This window comes from Suncus etruscus, chromosome 10 (genome assembly GCF_024139225.1).
Source record: "Suncus etruscus isolate mSunEtr1 chromosome 10, mSunEtr1.pri.cur, whole genome shotgun sequence".
In the NCBI taxonomy this organism is placed as follows: Eukaryota; Metazoa; Chordata; class Mammalia; order Eulipotyphla; family Soricidae; genus Suncus; species Suncus etruscus.
This window is the reverse complement of record NC_064857.1, coordinates 11018482-11036991: the sequence shown is the minus strand read 5'-3', so window position 1 is coordinate 11036991 and position 18510 is coordinate 11018482. Positions and strand designations below refer to the sequence as shown.

The 18510-nt window shown below is 33.0% G+C and overlaps 1 pseudogene; it reads right to left on the bottom strand.

The window, feature by feature from the left end:
* The window catches only part of LOC126020845 (small ubiquitin-related modifier 2-like), a 75904-nt pseudogene extending 57690 nt beyond the window's left edge, over positions 1-18214 (bottom strand).
* Between the last annotated feature and the right edge of the window lie 296 nt (positions 18215-18510).

Genomic DNA, 18510 nt, shown 5'->3' with positions numbered 1-18510 from the left:
ACTGCTAGAAACATTTATTAAAAAAGAGTTGGAATTATATAAAATTTTGATTATCCAAACAATTCAGGGACAGCATCTCAGTTAAAAGCAAAATACTCCCACAAAATTAAATCAAAAAACAGACTTTAAACTTTAAAAATGTTATATCATCAAAATAAATAATGAGAATTCGAGTGGATGTATACATGAATGATGATACAAATTATACAAGGAACACTTAATTTTATGAAAATTAGGTAAATGATTTGTTTAAAATGATAAAAAATATATTATGGATTCTATTGATTGTTTTGACTTTTATAAATAATATATGATATAACAAACAACTATTAATAACTTTGTTAATAAATTGTATTTATTTATACAGAGATGTATTTATTATAATACTTAATTATATAAAAATTGTTCGATTTTAATGTTGAAGCACTCATGCAATCAGGAAGCAATTCTATTAGCATAGTCACTTGAGAAATTCTTTATTATTTTTAAGTGAAATTGTTTATTACACACATAGACAAAAGGCATAGACTATTAGGAAGACAGTCCTATATATATGTATTTATATATATATATATATATATATATATAGTTCTTTGTTGGCCAAAAGATTAAGTGATACATGAATGCATTACAATGAACAACAAATCAAGATAAATGTTTGTTTCAAAATATATAAGGTGTCTCAATGTTGAAACAAAATCAATGAAGTTTACTATGACAGTGAACAAAATAACACAGCACACAAACATATAAACACTTAAATAAAGAAAAAATCAACATATTCAATAAACTTTAAGATAAAACTCTAAAAGAGTCAGACTAAAAAAGAACTTTCTCAGTGCAATAAAGAACAGCTTTGAAAAATAATATAGAATTTGCCTCACATTTAATTAAGAACAAATGAATAATTTTGCCTAAGATTAGGAATAGATTATTCATTCCCACCACTACTATTTAACACCTCACTGAATGTCACATGCAGAGCTCCAGGAAAAAAAAATCCTTACAACTCTCTGGAGAAACACTGGGAAAAGACAATTATGATCAGGGAACACATAGATCTTGAAGCATTTTATGATAGGAGAGCCACACATTACCTCACTGCCTATGCATTCAGTTAACAAGCAGTTTTCCGAGAGATAACCGAGCTGTAGAACTTGACATGTAATCAGCAAACTATGCAAATGCTTTAAGTTTGTGGTAATAAATTAAAAGTTTTAAGGCCTATCTAAATGTATTTTGTAATTCCTATGTTGTACTTTTACTATGCTTATATTCATAATTAGGCTTACCAGTTGCATTATTAATGAAAAACATAATCTGGTTTAAGATTGAATACCTAAACAATAACAGAATAATCCTGGACTCATTTCAGGAAGTTAGAACCATCAAAACACTATCCCTCCGGCATTCGAGCGTTGGAATGAGTTTAAGTTGTTTCTCTGGGGAAATGATACAAAATGCATTATTTTGGGTAAGAAATCTTTAGAAATATTATTGAGGAGATTGTACAAGTACATGTATGTGTGTATGTGTGTGTGTATGTCTGAATGCCTGCAGGCAGCACTTTCAATCAAGCAATGGATTGGAGAAAACCCTTATTTATTTTTATTTTCCATTAACCTCTTATGAAATAGCATCTCTCTTCATGCCTGGGCATTGCATTTGGGCAAACCCAAACCAAAATAAGTAAAATTATATAAGCAGCTAACTCTATAATGATTATATTTTCCTTTGAAATAAATGGTATGAAATCAATTTACCTATACAACACTTTCCCATTGGTTCCTGTCAATGTAAGCTTTCAAATTTTTTAGCCAAATCATGACAATCATTTTAAAGCCTTACATTATTTATTATTTGATGCTAATATACAAATTGAAGTTAAATTAAATTAAAATTTATTTTAGGTTCAATAATTAGAATATACATTCAGATAAAGTTGAATGATACATACTTTGTGGAATGATATATTTTTTAAAGTTTCCATGTCTTAAACACCCTAAAATCTGTCATAATCCCAATTTTATATAGATATTTATTTAGTGTTACAAATAAAATAATAATAAATAAGTAAAATAAATAAAATTATAGAAGGCACTATTTTTTAGGTTTTAGGAGAAATAATCTATAATTTCAGATAACACTATGTATCAAGAATTTGAGCCAGAGAATTTCTAAAATTCTTTTTTGCTTCTTTATTTCATCTTAAATGTCTGACCCTTCAGTCAGAGCTGCTATTTTGTGATAAATCCCTATTACTTCTCCTACTGCCTCCTACAAAAATATTCACTTCCAGTAAACATTTTTTTCTGTTTTGTGGCAGAGGAGATAAAAATTTGATGCAGTATGACCATAAAATTTTTAAAAATGTAATTACTGGATAAACTAAAACACATTCCAAATAGGCTTATGTAAAACATCTCTCTCTATACACACACACACACACACACACACACACACATATATATATATATATATATATATATATATATATATATATATATATATATAAACCTATCCTTTTAAAATTGAAGCTCTGAGCTTATCCTATACTAAGTTCTTTCCTTTTTCTTCTAATTTCCTGTGATCCTTTCTTTAATTTTTTAAATGAATAGTCATTCTAGAGTTATTTATCACATATATTATATATATATCACATATACATATATCATATATAAATATATTTTATCACATTATTTTATATAAAATTTTAGGTATATAAATGGAGAGAGTTATAGAAACACACTGACATACACACATATATGATAAGAATAAATTGGACACAAAGGTGAAACCAAAGAATTCATTTGAAAGAGGGCTTTTACTAGTAATAGTTTAGTGGATAGGGTATTACCTTGCATGCAACTGGGTTTGAGATTTGGCATTCCAAATGTACCTTGCCAGGAGTAGTTCTTGAGTGCAAAGTCAGTAGTAAAACTTGAGAATCTCTGCGTATGTCTCCAACCCTCTCCCAACCCTCAAAATAAAGGATCTTCACAATGATCCAGTGAAGAGATTTTTGTGGAAAATGACTCTTGGAACTGGAGAGATAGTACAGATGATAGATAAGGAACTTGCCTTGCATTAAGCTGATCCAGGTTCATTCCTAGGCTTTCCATAGAGTACCCCAAGCCTGCCAACAGAGATCTCTGACTGCAGAGACAGAAATAACCGCTGAGCACCACCAGGCATGACCAAAGACAATACAAAACAAAACAAATGTGCGTCTTCACCTCTCTTTTCTTCTTTATAGGAATTCTGTGCCTTTCTAAAGAGTTATTTGGCTCTAGACCCCAGTGTTTTATTCTATATTTAACTTACATCAGAATTGCTGCTCTGATAAAGTAGAGGAAAGCATAGGCAGAAAACTGGCAAAAAAATAAACATCTCTAATTATGTTAGAAAATGTAGTCAAGGACAGAGAACTACTATGCAAGATACAATGGCCGTGACCCCTATTTTGATTGTCTGACACCATATTTGGGCCACTAATCACTGTCAGAGGTCACTCTTGAGCTCAGTGTCAGAATCGCTACTGAGTACCAAATGAGATAGGTATGTCCCCAAAACAAGAACAAAAACAACCAAGTAGACAAAATAAAAATATATAATGAAAAACAAGCTACAAGATAAGCAATGATGGAAAAAGCAAAGAACAAAAAGGTCCACACACAAAGAACAAAAGGTCTCATTGTCTTTATAACTGTTATACTTTGTTGATCATTTTTAAAAATATGAAAAGCAACTAAAATATTAAAACAAGTAAATCAGAAAGCATAATCTAAAATTCAAAAGTTTTGCGATATGCAAAACTGAAGCAAATAGTTTTTTGTTATTTTTGGGTTTTTTTTGGGGGGATGGTGGGTCACACCCGGCACAGCTCAGGGGTTGCTCCTGGCTCTACACTCAAAAATTGCTCCTGGCAGGCTCTGAGGACCATATGGGATGCCGGAATCCGAACCACCGTTCTTCTGCATGCAAGGCAAAGGCCTTACCGCCAGGCTATCTCTCCGGCCCCAAACACCTATAAATTTAATTTACAGTTATAACTGATAAAAAAAGAGTCAGTGAATTATAAAAATGGATGATAAAAGATATAAAACTACTATTTGTTTTATTATAGTTTGTTATAATTAAATTATTTCATTGACTCACCATGAGATACATTTATAAAGCTGTTCATGAGTTTCAGTCATAAAATATACAAGAACCTACACCACTGCGTATTTCCCACCATGATTGTCACCAGTTTTCATCCTGTCTCTGTGGCAGACATTGTCCTCTTTCATTCTTTTTCCCTTTCTCTCTTTCTCTCTCTTTACCTATCTATTTCTGTCTCTCTCTCTCTCTCTTGCTTTCTATTCCTCTCTCTCCATTTCTTCTTTCTGTCTCTTCCTTTTAGACACTGGGTTTTGCACTCTTGTTAATGGACTAACATGCATATGACTTTATCTCCTTTCAGCAACTTCTTGTCTGCAATGTTCCATTTCCAACTATCATTGTAATAGTGGTTCCTTCTCTATCCTAAATTCACTCCCCAGTTCTTGTAGTATGCTTTCCTCCTGGCCCTTGTCTCTATTGTCTTTAGATATTATTTCTATAGTATCTTTTATGTATATCCCACAAATGACATTCATCATGGTATATCTATCCCTCTCCCTCTGACTCATTTTGCTCAGCCTAATACTCTCCTATGTATAAGAAATGAACCTGTGTATAAGAAAAAATTTCAAGATTTAATTTTTCCTAACAGCTGGGAAGAAGTACCAGTTTACTAATCCACTCATCTGTTCTCTTGAATTGATTATGCCCCCACTTTTTCACAGAAGGGAGTAAGAATTAGAACCTTTGGGCTCGACCACTCAAGGCACTCTTGTTTCTCAACTGCCTGCACTTGTTACAATCTCTTCCTCCCACTTCTTTTTTAAAGAAAATTCACTTGGTATTTGGAGATGACTGGAAAAACTATAAATCCTTTTTATTTTTTCTCAAAATCTTTTCTTGCCCCAGAAATATTAAATGTTTCAGAGTAATTTACACCACTATGTTTATATACCATTCTCCACTAAGAATAATTCCACCAGTGGAGTTATTATTCTTTGTCTCTATAGTCAAAAGTTCCATAAAATATAGAATTTATTATACACATCATCAAATCCTTCCTAGTACTACATAAAAGCAAATTGAAATGCTAAAGTAAAAGAATTCACTGAGAAAAAAGGGAATAAGGCACCAGAGAGAGTAGCACATAGGGCTTTTGTTTTACATGCAGTCAACTCAGGTTTGATCTTACAGCACCAGATGCAGTATTCTTGGCCTGCATAGAATTATCCATGAGTGCAAACCTAGCAGTAAGCCCTGGTCACAACTGGGTTTAGCTCCCAGAAGAGAAAAGAGGGACATAAGAATTCAATATTCAGTTATGATTAGTTAGCTATGCCACAGTAAAGCAATGTGTACACCTCCCATCACCTTGAATACAAACAAAAACCCTAGTGTCATACTCTTTCCCTAATTAATCTATTAACGTTATTGAACCTAGCTACTTTCATGATAATTGCATAACATTTAAGTCAATAAATTGCTATGACATAGGCAGTCAATGAATTGGACACTTTTTAGAAATTTTAATCAAGTATATTTGTATACTTTATAAAACCTGTTGAGAAGATGGCTCGATGACTCAAAAATGAATGCTTTTTATGTTGGAGCATCAGGTTTTCTCCTATCCTTCATAGTTGTCTACTGAATGCTAGGAATATCCCCTGAGCATCAATAGGTATGTCAATTCTACCTCCTAAAGAAAAAATAACATGGGGTCTGGGGATAAAAGTAATCCATATAACACATGCCATAAATGATCCTGGCTTTGATTTCTCACACTGACATAAAATTAAAAAAAAAAGTAAAATTACATTAGTTGTTGATGTTGGGCAAAAGAATTTCTGTTCTCATTAAATTAGTGTTCTGATTATATAAAGTGTGTGTGTGTGTATATGTGTGTGTGTGTGTGTGTGTGTGTGTGTGTGTGTGTGTGTGTGTGTGTAGGGGCAGGGATTTCCCTGACACATACAACTCTCTAGAAACCAGGTCAGTAACCTATAACTCAATTCAACAAAATTGTGACACTACCTAAAAATAGCATCAAAAGGTGAAAGATTCAATCTAACAAAACTTCCACTTCTCCCCTACTTTTGATGCCAGCAGTAGCAAGTTCAAATTCTTTCTGATATTTCTGGAAAACTTGTTATACATCAACAGCTCCCCAACAGTTGCCACAACTCCTTGCTCGTTGGCTTTCATTTGCTAGAGTAAATTATTCAATTCAGTTACCATCTCCATTACTAGATCCCATTTTATTGTAAAAGGTTCTACTTTGGAGCAACTGAAAGAAAGCCAGGCAAAGAGGAAAGTGTAAGGAAACCTTTTTCAGGTGTGCCTCCGTTATCTAATGGCATGGAAACTGTCCATATCCTTCCTTTTTTAGTAATATCTTTATTACAGAGCCATAACATATATATTCATTGGTCATTGCTTATTATTTCTGCATCTAGACCTGCTACAATTCCAGAGTTCAGGTCTTTAAGCAAAAGCAAGTTTGGTTCTAACAGTCTCCACCCCTAGGGAGGGTGTGTAAATTGTCATTAAGAAAAATTAAGTCAACTTTATCATTCTCAACACTGAGAGAATCCCAAGGTTTTGGGAACTGAGACTAAAACATTTCTATTAATTGTTTCTCAGAACTGTTTTGTAAACCCGAGTAATTATATATATATATATATATATATATATATATATATATATATATATATATATATATATATATATATATATATATATATATATAGGATGAGAGGCATATCTTGTAATTTTCAGAGCTATTTCCAGGCTCTGGTCTCAGGTATCACTCCTGGTGGTATTAGGTATCCTGCAAGTGGTGCCAAGGATTGAACTCTTGTCAGTCACATGCAGGCCAGATGTGTAACTCACAGTGCTGTCTCTCCAGTTAACCACACACATGTGTATGTATTTATATATAAATATATTATAAATCACGTTCTATCCATGTACTGATACATGGGTAATCTTAATTTAAAAAATAAGCTAGACAAACAAACAAAAAGAAAACCTCAAAATAAACACCACATGTCTGAAAGAAAGAAAACTATTGTTTAATAATAAAATTTATTGCTGTAGATGCCAAAAAGGGAGCTTCTGATTATTCGCATCATCCATCTATTTTCAGTTCTGGTTTCTATATTATAATGACAAATGGAAACTTGACATTAAACTAGTAATTAAAAGCGGTAAAACATTGGTATTTAACTTGCACGTGACAATTATTAACATCCTACCTAAATAAGAAAAAAGTGTAAATTTCTTTCTTTTTAGGGGAGAAGGGAACCAGAATGGAAGCACAGTGGAGAAGGGCACTTGCCTTGGAAGCTGTAGACCTGTATTTAATCCCCTGCATCTACATAGAGCCTGCCAGGAGTGATTTCTGAGCACAAATCCAGGAGTAACTCCAGAGCGCCACCAGGTGTATCCCAATTACAAAAGCAAAAACAAACCAACAAACAAAAAGAAAATTATTTTTAAACTTCTGATCTCTTTACTTGAGGCAGGTTCCATACCTAGTGTAAGAAACCGTCCTGGCTCTGCACTCAGAAATAACTCCTGGCTTGGGGACTATATGGAATGCCGGGGATCGAACCAGGTCTGTCCTGGGTCAGCGGCGTGCAAGGCAAACACCCTATCGCTGCGCCATCACTTCGGCCCATATAATCTGTGTTTTAAGAACATATGAGTTGAAGAATTTAGACTACATTTATAAAGCAACTTTGAGGAGAATAAAGTGTGTCTAGAAATCAGTCTGATGTGCTATTATAGACAATATGTTTCACAGATTGTTGTTTGATTTAGTTTCCTTTCTTTTTTTTTTCTTTTATTTAGAAGGGGAGGGGAAGGCAGGGAAGAGGAGAGACAGAGGGAGGAGAGAGGGAGGGAGGAAGTGAGGGAGGCTGTGCAGGGAGGGGAGGGCTGGGAGACAGAGGGAGGATGCCAGGGGAGAGGGGAGGAGAAGGGGAAGGAGGAAGGTGGAGGGAAGAGATGCTAGAGCAGGGAGAAAAGCAGGAGGGGAGAAGGAGAGAAAGAAGGAGGAGGAAGGGGAGAAGGGAGAGGAATTGTTCTTTTCTTTTTTTAAATTAATATATTTAAGCACCAGGGTTACAAAGTTGTTCCTAGTTGGGTTTTAGTCAATGATTGTACGCCGCCCTTCACCAGTGTAACTATTCCTCTACCAATGTTCCCATTTTCCTCCTCTCCAACCCTGCCTGTCTTCTAAACAAGCATTTTCCTTCTCTATCTCACTATCATTGTCATGGTAGTTGTAGTCTAACTGAGTTCCCCACTCTTTGTGATAAGCTTTATTGTTTTATGTAACAAAAAAAAAAGCAGGATATCAGAAAAAGCCTCTATCTTAATGTTATATAACTTGAGCCTCCATTTTATTTTGCCATCTTTTAATAGTAGTACATGCCAAATTGTTTTGATTTTTTTGGTCAAACCCAGATATTTTCAGAGACCACTTCTGGTAGTACTCGGGGCACCTTATTGTAGTGTTGTGGGACCCATATACAGAGAGAGAAATTGAACCCAGGTTAGATATATACAAGCAAAGTACTTCTGTAGTCTTTCCCTTAACTGCATTTGTAAAGTGTGTTTCTATAGTGATGTCTGTATTCTGAAGTCTGAAAAATGACGTTAATTGGTAAGTGGAGAATGGTGGGGGTGTAAGCTGAGAGGGAGATGCCACTATCCTGTTTTGACTCATTTTGGGCTCCGCACGGCAGGACTTGGGGATTTTGAAGTGGTAAATTTTGCCATGAGGGCCTATTCAGCATAAATATTAGTGTTCTATAGTCCTGATAGGTCTTCTAGCTACACTTGAAGTACAGTGATATTACCTTGTGGGAATTGGTACCTACCATTTTAGTTCTTGGGGAGCAAGGTTCTCAAATGAGAAAATAATTTTCTTTGAGGTAAAAAAAAGAAATCAATCCTGACCTATACCCAGATTCAAAAATCACCTATCATTGTAGAAAATAATTTTAGGAAGAATAAAACAAAACTACAAGTATTTATTTAGATAATTATAAAGGAGAATGAGAAGAATGAGAGAGTGAGTGAGAGCAAAAGAGACAGAAATTTATAGACAGAGATAGAAAACAGGCTTCAATAGAAGGAGGAGATACTAGAATTGAGATCAGGGTAACCATAGAATTAATGTGCTTGAAGCTTATTTTTGCAAAGTTGGTTTATAAGGTTTTATCCATTTTTTTTAAATTGAAGATTAATGATTCATTACAAATACTAGAATTCAGTATTGCTAAAGGCATCTCAGTTTAATGCAGCTAAAAAGATATCCAACTTAAAAAATAAAACAATGAAGATAATGTCACGATGATTAAAAAGATAAAACTGAAATAAATATGGCAAAACCTAGGTGCAGAATACTCATAATTTTGGGACATTGGGTCAGTTATTATATCAGTCATGTTGAGCCACATTAATTCTCTTTATTAAACATTTTTAAAATATATTAACATACTGAATTTGAAATAGTATTTAACCACATTAAAATTTCCGATTATTATGTCTCTGTCATATATATGTGTCTTTGCATATTACAAATTAAAAAAAAATTATGTTACTAACTCCTCAGACAAGAATTTCAGTCCTAAAACCAGTCGTTTTATTGTCTTGATTTCCAAGTTTTACAAGAGTCTATTAAAATCTAGCACACTGTACAGCTTCTCACAGTTAATAGAATTTGTCAATTGTTGAAGGGAATGCTAAAATGCTGTATTATGTCAGGATCATTACTTTTTTACTGTTCTAATTATTTATACTCATACATGTTCACTGTAAATCGAATATGGGGCTCAAAATATAGCAAGATAATTTCTAATCTTATTATCCCAAAGATAATAGTATCTATAATTTCCTTCTATGTGAGGTAGTGGTAAATGTATCATTGTTATGTTGTCTATAATACAATTTTACTTTATTATTTTATTTTAATTTTTTTTATTATTATCTTTATTTAACCCAACTACAAGCATGTTTATAATTATGATGCTTAAAATCATGGTGCTTAAAAGTTTTCTCCTAAACCATCCCACAAGTCCCTTAGGGCTTTCTATGCAGATAAAAGTCTATAATAATGCATTTCAAGAGGATTTTATAATTTTTCATGATTTTTTGTGGGGTACTTGTTTTATTGCCTCTTGATTTTGCAGAAACTCTCCTGTCCTCAGGCAATCCAGCCTTTTCTAGGCCAGGGAGAGCTGCTTTCATTTTTGCATCTCAAAGGATTTCTGGCATTCATATTTTAAAGCTGACACTAGAGTAATTCTCAAATCCACATCTTGGTTTAGTTACTTTCCAAAAAAATCATTGCCTGTGCTAGGCCTATCTACCTGCCAGAGCCAGATTCAATCTGGCAGGTATGAAGGATTTAGAAATGTTGGGCTATTTATTGTTGTGAGGAAATCAAATTTGAAAGGGATGACTGATAAAGATATAATTAAAATGTTGCCTGTTAAGGAATTTTATGAATTATTAAAATTCAGATTCTTTTATTTCTTCTTACATTATTCTTTTCATCATCTTGTTGTCACATGTGCCATCCTCCGTCAAAGATTTAAGTAATTATCTTTTTCAGGGTCAAAAAACACCTACAGCATCTAAAAAGTCCATCTGGAGAGCTGAGATAAGGCCTAATGCTCAGCTTAAATAGCTGTTGAACGAGTTATTAAGATCCCTTGAGGTGGAAGCCATTACCTTGGGGTTCTCCAAACAGCTCAAAGAGATTAATTCTAGTGCACTTTATGCCTTTTGCTATTTTTATACAGCTTCATTATCTAACTCCCAAGTATTGACTTTGTCTTGCTATATATAAAACACTAAAATAAACATTAAATGCATCTTTACAGATAAAAAGCAGGCACTTTATAAAAGTAAAATCTTGTTTGTTTCATTAAAAATGGTGAGGCAAGCAGGTAGAGAGGGAAAGGTCCCACATGGCAGTGAAATCTTGAGAATTAAAAAAAAAACAGCTAGCTTAAAAATCAACTTGTGAACAAACCTGATAATAATCTTTAACTGGAGCTAGAAGAGATCCAGAGAAGACTGAAGCCCTGCTGGAGAAGATCCAGTTGAAATAAAAGCCAGGGAATGATTGGCAATAAAAAACAACAACTGATCCCAATCTTTCCTTCCCCTTAGCAACCACCTTAGCAATGAACTCTAACCTAAGTAGAATGCACCATGTGGTCAGGTTTTGAGAAACCCTATATGAACCAATATGGAGCAAAGGAGATGAGTACATTGCTCCCTGGGACCATACATATAATGTACAAGCAGCCTGCATCTCCCATCTTGAGATGTATAATTTTCTACTTCCATGTTGGGTTGTGTACTGAGGATTTTTTTCATCTTTGGAGAAGCCTTTCTCTTGAGCACCTTATTTCCCTTTCTTATCCTCTCTTCCCCTTCCTCAGACCTTTGAATATAATCTGTTTTTAGTTCACTGCTTATATTCTCATGAAATTCTTTTCTGTATGGGAAGGTGACGAACTTGAAAGACCTGGGCAAGATCTAGGACTTATTTTCCTTTTCCTGCAAAGAGCAATTCCTTTCTCCAACTTTAGTTCAAGGCTCTTTGGAAAATCTAGTGACAAGGATCAATTTCCACATGAGACAGACTAATGGGATATCAGGGGAGGCTTGATGAGTGCCTAGTGGGATTGGTATTCCTAGGTCTCCTACCTGTTCCTGATTTGTAGAGGAAAGAGAGAATGAAAGAGAGAAAGAGTCAAGAGAGAGAGAGAGAGAGAGAGGCAGACTCAGAGACAGAGACAGACACAGAGAGAACAAAAATCTATCTTATTTACATAAACATTTATAACATAAATCTGACTTATCTCTATATTCATAACACAATGTTTTCATGAATAATGCAAAGTTGTCCTATAACTCCCTTACACTCAAAAAATTATACCAGCAACTACTATGATGCTGTCTTCTCAGATACTAACCAGAGATCCTTATGTGATCAGTGATGGGTGGTGTTGGCCAACTCAATGGATGAAGAAAATAACTCAGAAAAAGGAATCAACTTACTCTAAAAAATCTTCTATCAGAGTAAGTATTATTAAATCAGAAACCAGCCATTTTGATTTTTTTCATAGATTAATATTGGAAAAAATGTTTCTAAATTTTACAGAATTGACACCTAATTGAGCAGTGTAATTAGATGTTATCAGATCCTTATGTTGGCAGAAATGACAATGACAAAATCCAAAATTAAATTTAAAATAAATAATTTTTTAAAAAATGATCAGACCTAAACACCAAACCAAAAGTCAAGGACAATATAAACAAGATACCCAATCTACAACAAATTATATTCCAAAGGGACCAGGGACCTGTTACACTAGCAGTCTAGGGTACAAAAGGAGAGGTATGGGATGGAAGCTGGAAATAGGGGTGGAGGGAGGACAATACTGGTGGTGGGAATTGCCCTAATTCACTACTACTATGTACCCTAAATTTAACTGTGAAAGCCTTGTAATTCACATTGGTCACAAAAAATTAAATTTAAATTAAAAAAGTAGTCCAGAGAATAGCATGAAGATTATTTAAAAGATAAAGACATTTTCATAGTGATCAGTAACTAAAGCATCATTATTTTTATTTCATTCATTAGTCAAATATGAAAAGATAAGAATGCTTATAAATATATTACAACTCTTAAGTCTATGAGCTTGATAAACAGGTAATATCAACCCAACTATAGATAAGTAGAACAAAGGGGAAAGGATTATTGCTATGAAGATAGGGTCCAGAATAAAAAAAAAAGTAAAGTATGTTTTCCCTCTTTGAAGTAGTGGGAGGTAAAATAATGCAGTATGTTCCCTTTAGAAAAGAAAATTTAAAGTGTTTTCATAGGAGCCCAAGGAATTTTAAGAAATTCCTGGACACTGCCTCTCCATTTCAGACTCTTATCCAACTATATCATATATTTTTAGAAGAATGTAAAGAAATAAAAACAGGCTGTGTTTATAGAGGAGCACCAGGAATCATGTCCTACAGGTATGAGTAAGGAAAATCATAACATGCTGGTTTTAGGGGTTTATTGATACATGTGGAACTAAGTAAAATCAAATCAACATAAGTTCTCCTTATATAAATAAAGCCTGACTGGTTACATATGTAAGAGACAAGTGGTATTGCTATGAAATATCTCTTCAAACCAACCTGAATAAATGGTTCATGAGCTATAAATCCCATGATGGTGCATGTTTTGAATTTAGAAATTAAATTATAAAAATATTTTAGAAATTAAAATGTATTTGTACTATAACATTTTAAAAACTCTATTACAAAATGTGGTTGTTTTTTATTTGGTTTGTTGGTTTTATTTTCACTTTTTGCATCAACACCCACCACTCAAACTAATTCCACCATTAAATTATTTCAGAAAATTCTGGAAGCTGTTTTATGAGTATAGAATTAAATTTTTTTCTTTCAATTCTTGATTAAGATATAAAGAGTTAATCCCATGACAGTATACTTCAGGGATGGAGAAAACCTGTATCTCCTAGGTCAAAGGAATTCCCCTCTACAATATCCCCAATAGTTACTGTGCCTATGCAGGGGGATACAGAAAAGGAGAGGAAAAAAAAAAGCACAAAACAATCATTTTTCCACATGTTTATTTATCGATTGATCGATTTTTTGACGTCTTTATTTTGGTGTGGAGATTACGGTTGATGTCTCCAATATTATTTTATTTTATTTTGTCTTGTTTTTTTCTTTTTGCACTCGAGCATGATTTGATTTCAGAACTGAGACTGTTGTGTGGTGCCTGTCTTTATTGCTGTAGTGCTCACCGGTTAACTTGATATTTTTTCTGTATTGTTGTGGTATTTCAATTACCTTTTTCACATCCTCTCTCAAACTGAGGTTGGAAGCCTCTAGAGGGACTCAGCCCATTTTCAGCGTATTTGACTTTTGACTTCTTTTTTCCCCCTCTTATTATGTACCCCATTCTATTGCTTTTCTTGCCTTCAAACAAAACCACATACCGCGATTTTTCTAGCTCTGCCTCTTAAATAGAAAGGGAAACAAGGGAGGGTTTTAGGACCAAACAGATATGTGATCACTAATAGTAAGCCAGGCAAAGAGGGGTCCACCTACTCTTGCAGCCCAGGGGGTGATGGTGGGGCCTATGGGTTGTAGAAAGGGAACTGGAATGGGGGGAGGACATAGTTGATGATGGGTATTTCCCTGATTCAATTGTTAATATGTACCTAAAATACTACTGTGAAAGATATGTAAGCCATTATGGGAAAAAAATGTGTTTTTAACCAGAAACTTTCTTTGTCTTACATGTATTATTATTATATCAATTATATTATATGTTATGTCACTATATTATGTTATGTTAGTTTACCTCATTATGCTAATCAATTTTGTCTCTTGAATAAATTCTTACAATAAAAAAAGAAAGGGTGCTGTGTTTTAATTATTAGTATGTTAAAAAAAAAAGAAATTCTAATACAAAGCTAGGATTGAAATGTTTACTTCATGAACAAAACAATTAACTCTACCAGTAGGAAAAAAACATTTCCTCACAAGAAAGTTCTCTGTGAACTTGTAGCAACTGTGCCATAAACAGCTTCAGGAATAGTAATTATTCAACAGTAGTGAAATAAACTACTCTCTCATTAGAAGTGATTTTAGATTGCCTTGCAGAAGCCTGAGACTCAGGAAGAAAACTCTATCTCTCTATCTCTCTATCTATCTATCTATCTAATCTATCTATCTATCTATCATCTATCTATCTATCTATCTATCTATCTATCTTTCTATCTTTCTATCTATCTTTCTACCTATCTATCATCTATCATCTATCTATCCATCTATCTATCTATCTATCTATCTATCTATCTATCTATCTATCTATCTATCTATCTATCTATCTATCTATCTATCTATCTATCCTATTCAGTGATCATTAGATTCAAGGACCTCACCAGCAATACTTGCAACATACCAGCAACACCTAGCAACATACCAGCAACACCTAGATTCATCACAAAGACCATAAAGGTGCAATTTTGCTTGTATCTTTAATTCCATTGTCCCTACAATTGTCCATGTTGCCTAGGGACCAGATTCTGCTATGAGTCCAATCATTTAGATCAGAAATGAGCACTAACTGCTATATTAAATCCTCCCAGAAAATAAAATTACAATTAAATAGTATTAAATATTAATATATGATTAACATATGATATATTATATATTATTTAACACATAATTAAATATTAGATAGTATTAGATATAAGGCACGTGCCTGGCATTCTGCTTAACCCTGCTTAAAGCACCATACTACATATCAATCCACACCTCATATAAATCTCTAATCACTGTCATGAGTCCTTCCTGAGCTCAGAGCCAGAAATTAACCTTGTGACTACATTCGGGAGTGGAATAATATCTATTCTCCCAAACAAAAAATATTACCATTAAATTTTCCAAAGGAGTCCAGAATGGTTTTCTTTCACGAATTGTTTTATCTTAAATAAGATAGCATAAACGTGCCTCTACTGCTTTAAGTAATCTCAGGCATCACAACATTTTGAACACCTGGGAAATTTTTCTGGAAAATCTCATTACAGAAAAATTTTCAATATTAATAAAAGTATTATATTGCAAATTAGAATTCAACCATTTTAACTAACACAAAATGCTAAAAAGACCTAATTCATAAACAAAATAAAACATGAACATTTTAGCTTGGCAAAAGAACCACACACACACACACACACACACACACACACACACACACACACACACACACACACACACACACACATGCTCTGTTCCCAATGTGGTGATATGATTATTATGGTGTTGGACTTAAGTATAGCAATTTTAGTAAAACTAAATTTTTTTCTGAAACAAGTTGCTATGGTTTTTAAATATTAGCTATACATTTTCTAAGTCACGTAACGGTGGGTCCAGCTGAGAGAGTAAACATATAATTGTACATTATTACACTATTAGAATAATCATATATGAACATGAATTGCCTTTTGAATTGTGATAGCCCCTGCTGAGTATTAATATTGAGAGAGAGTATTTTTCCTCCATCCAAACAATGGTTCTCATAACATTTTCTTTTAATAAGGTAAGAAAATTTATCCACAGTAAAAGAAAAGCCTGCGTAGGATTTTTGTTTAAAAATGTAATCATTTTTAAATGTTTTAGAAAACAAAGCTCTTTAATACATTATGGATTTCACACAATTATAGGTAGAAATCATTAGAGAGCATGATAACTTGTAATTTAAGATTTTGGAGCACCAATAAATAACAAACTGGAGGCTGCCAGCTGGCTGAAACAGATGAGCTTATTTCCTTATAGGGATTTCAAAATAAGAATAATGTATGTTCTAAAAAGACTAAATGTGTGTAGTTTAGTGCATCAATTATACAATGGAATAGAAAATGTTTTCACTTTTGCATATGAAGTTTTAAAGCTTAAAATGAGAAATTAAATTATTTTGAATGTTATATTAACCTTAAAATATGGTAAATCATATGAAATCGTAAAATAAGATATCTTAGTAAAGTATTGGCAAATAAATGGCTCCTATAAATACTGTTGGATTATGTATCCAACTTGATAAATAAATTTTAAGCAGTTTTTATTGATACTAGAATTTACAATACCATTATTTATATTTTTTGTAAATACTTAATTCCTATACCATAGCCATCACCAGAATACCAATTTACCTCCACTAGTGTTCCTAGGGTCCTTACTACTACCCTCTCAATGTAGGCTCAGTTATGCAGACAAAACCTTCAGTTCTGGGGCCTGAGCTATAATGCAGTGGTAGGGCCTTTGCCTTGCACTTGGCTGATCCAGGACAGACCTGAATTCAATTCCCAACATCCCATATGGTCCCTCGAGCCAGTAGCGATTTCTGAGTGCATAGCTAGAAAAAAAGAAAAAAGAAAAGAAACTCAATGGTCCTCAAACTACGGCCCACGGGCCACATATTGTATTTATTCCCATTTTGTTTCTTCACTTCTAAATAAGATATATGCAGTGTGCATAGAAATTTGTTCATAATTTTTGTTTTTACTATAATCTGGCCCTCCAACATTCTGAAGGACAGTGAACTGGCCCCTGTTTAAAACGTTTGAGGACCCCTGCAAGGAATCATCATTTGATCCCTTATTATGCTTCTTTTCATATCATATATTTTTATAAATCTTTTTTTTATTATTGTCAAGTTGGTGATTCATATCTAAATAGATGAACAGAACTAATCTACTGGAATTCCACAAAATTTTTAACCATTGATAAATTGAAGAAATAAGATTTTAAGAATGTATTTTAGTTATTCAAATTTTCAAAGTAATATTATAATTATTTTCCAATACGTTTTCAGAATTGCATTCAATAAATTTTACACATGTAAGATTTGGTAAAAGAGGAGAGTTAAATATATAAGATTGAATCTCAATGGTCCTATGGAAGTAAATAGTGTGCTTTATCTTTACAAAGATAGACTAGTTTAAGGTCAGTTATATTAATTAGGTTTAATTATAGATACTGCTTAATTGTCAGTATTAATAAATAAAGGATTATTTGAAAAAACTCTGAATGTAGTAAACCTGATCAGATATATTCCATTCAATATTAATTAAATATAAATTTATTATTGCAAGTGCATAATGAGCAAAATAAACAGACCTTTCTTAATCTAGAGGAGAGCAAGATTGTTCCATGAATGCCAACTGTTGATGGTTTTTTATGGTTTTCTTTTTTTTTTTTTTGTCTTTTAAAGAACTTTTAATCCTTGCAAGACTACTGGTTTCAAGGATATCAAATCCCTAAAATGTTTTCCATTCTTTAAATTCTGTATCATTCCTTCAAATCTCAATGATAATTTAGCTGTATAGAGTATTCTTGGTGATATATTATTTTATTGAATTGTCTACTGTGTCCCTCTATTTTCTTCTGCTGGTAGTCTGATTTAATGAATATGCACTAAGTTTTATGGATGTTCCTTTCTATATATATATTCTTTATTTACCTTGCTGTTTTTAATGTTGGTCTCCATCTTCGATTTTGTCATTTGAAGTAGAATATATCTTGAAATGTTTCTATAAGAGTGTATTTTCTCCAGGATTCTTTTATCTCAGTGCCCATATTATTTAACTTTAGGAAATTCATCTCTATACTTTTTTTATTGTAAGAATTTATTCAAGAGACATAATTGATTAACATAATGAGGTAAGCTAACATAACATAATATAGTAACATAACATATATTATAATTGATATAATAATAATAAATGTAAGTCAAAGAAAGTTTCTGTTTAAAAACATATTTTTTCCATAATGGCTTACATATCT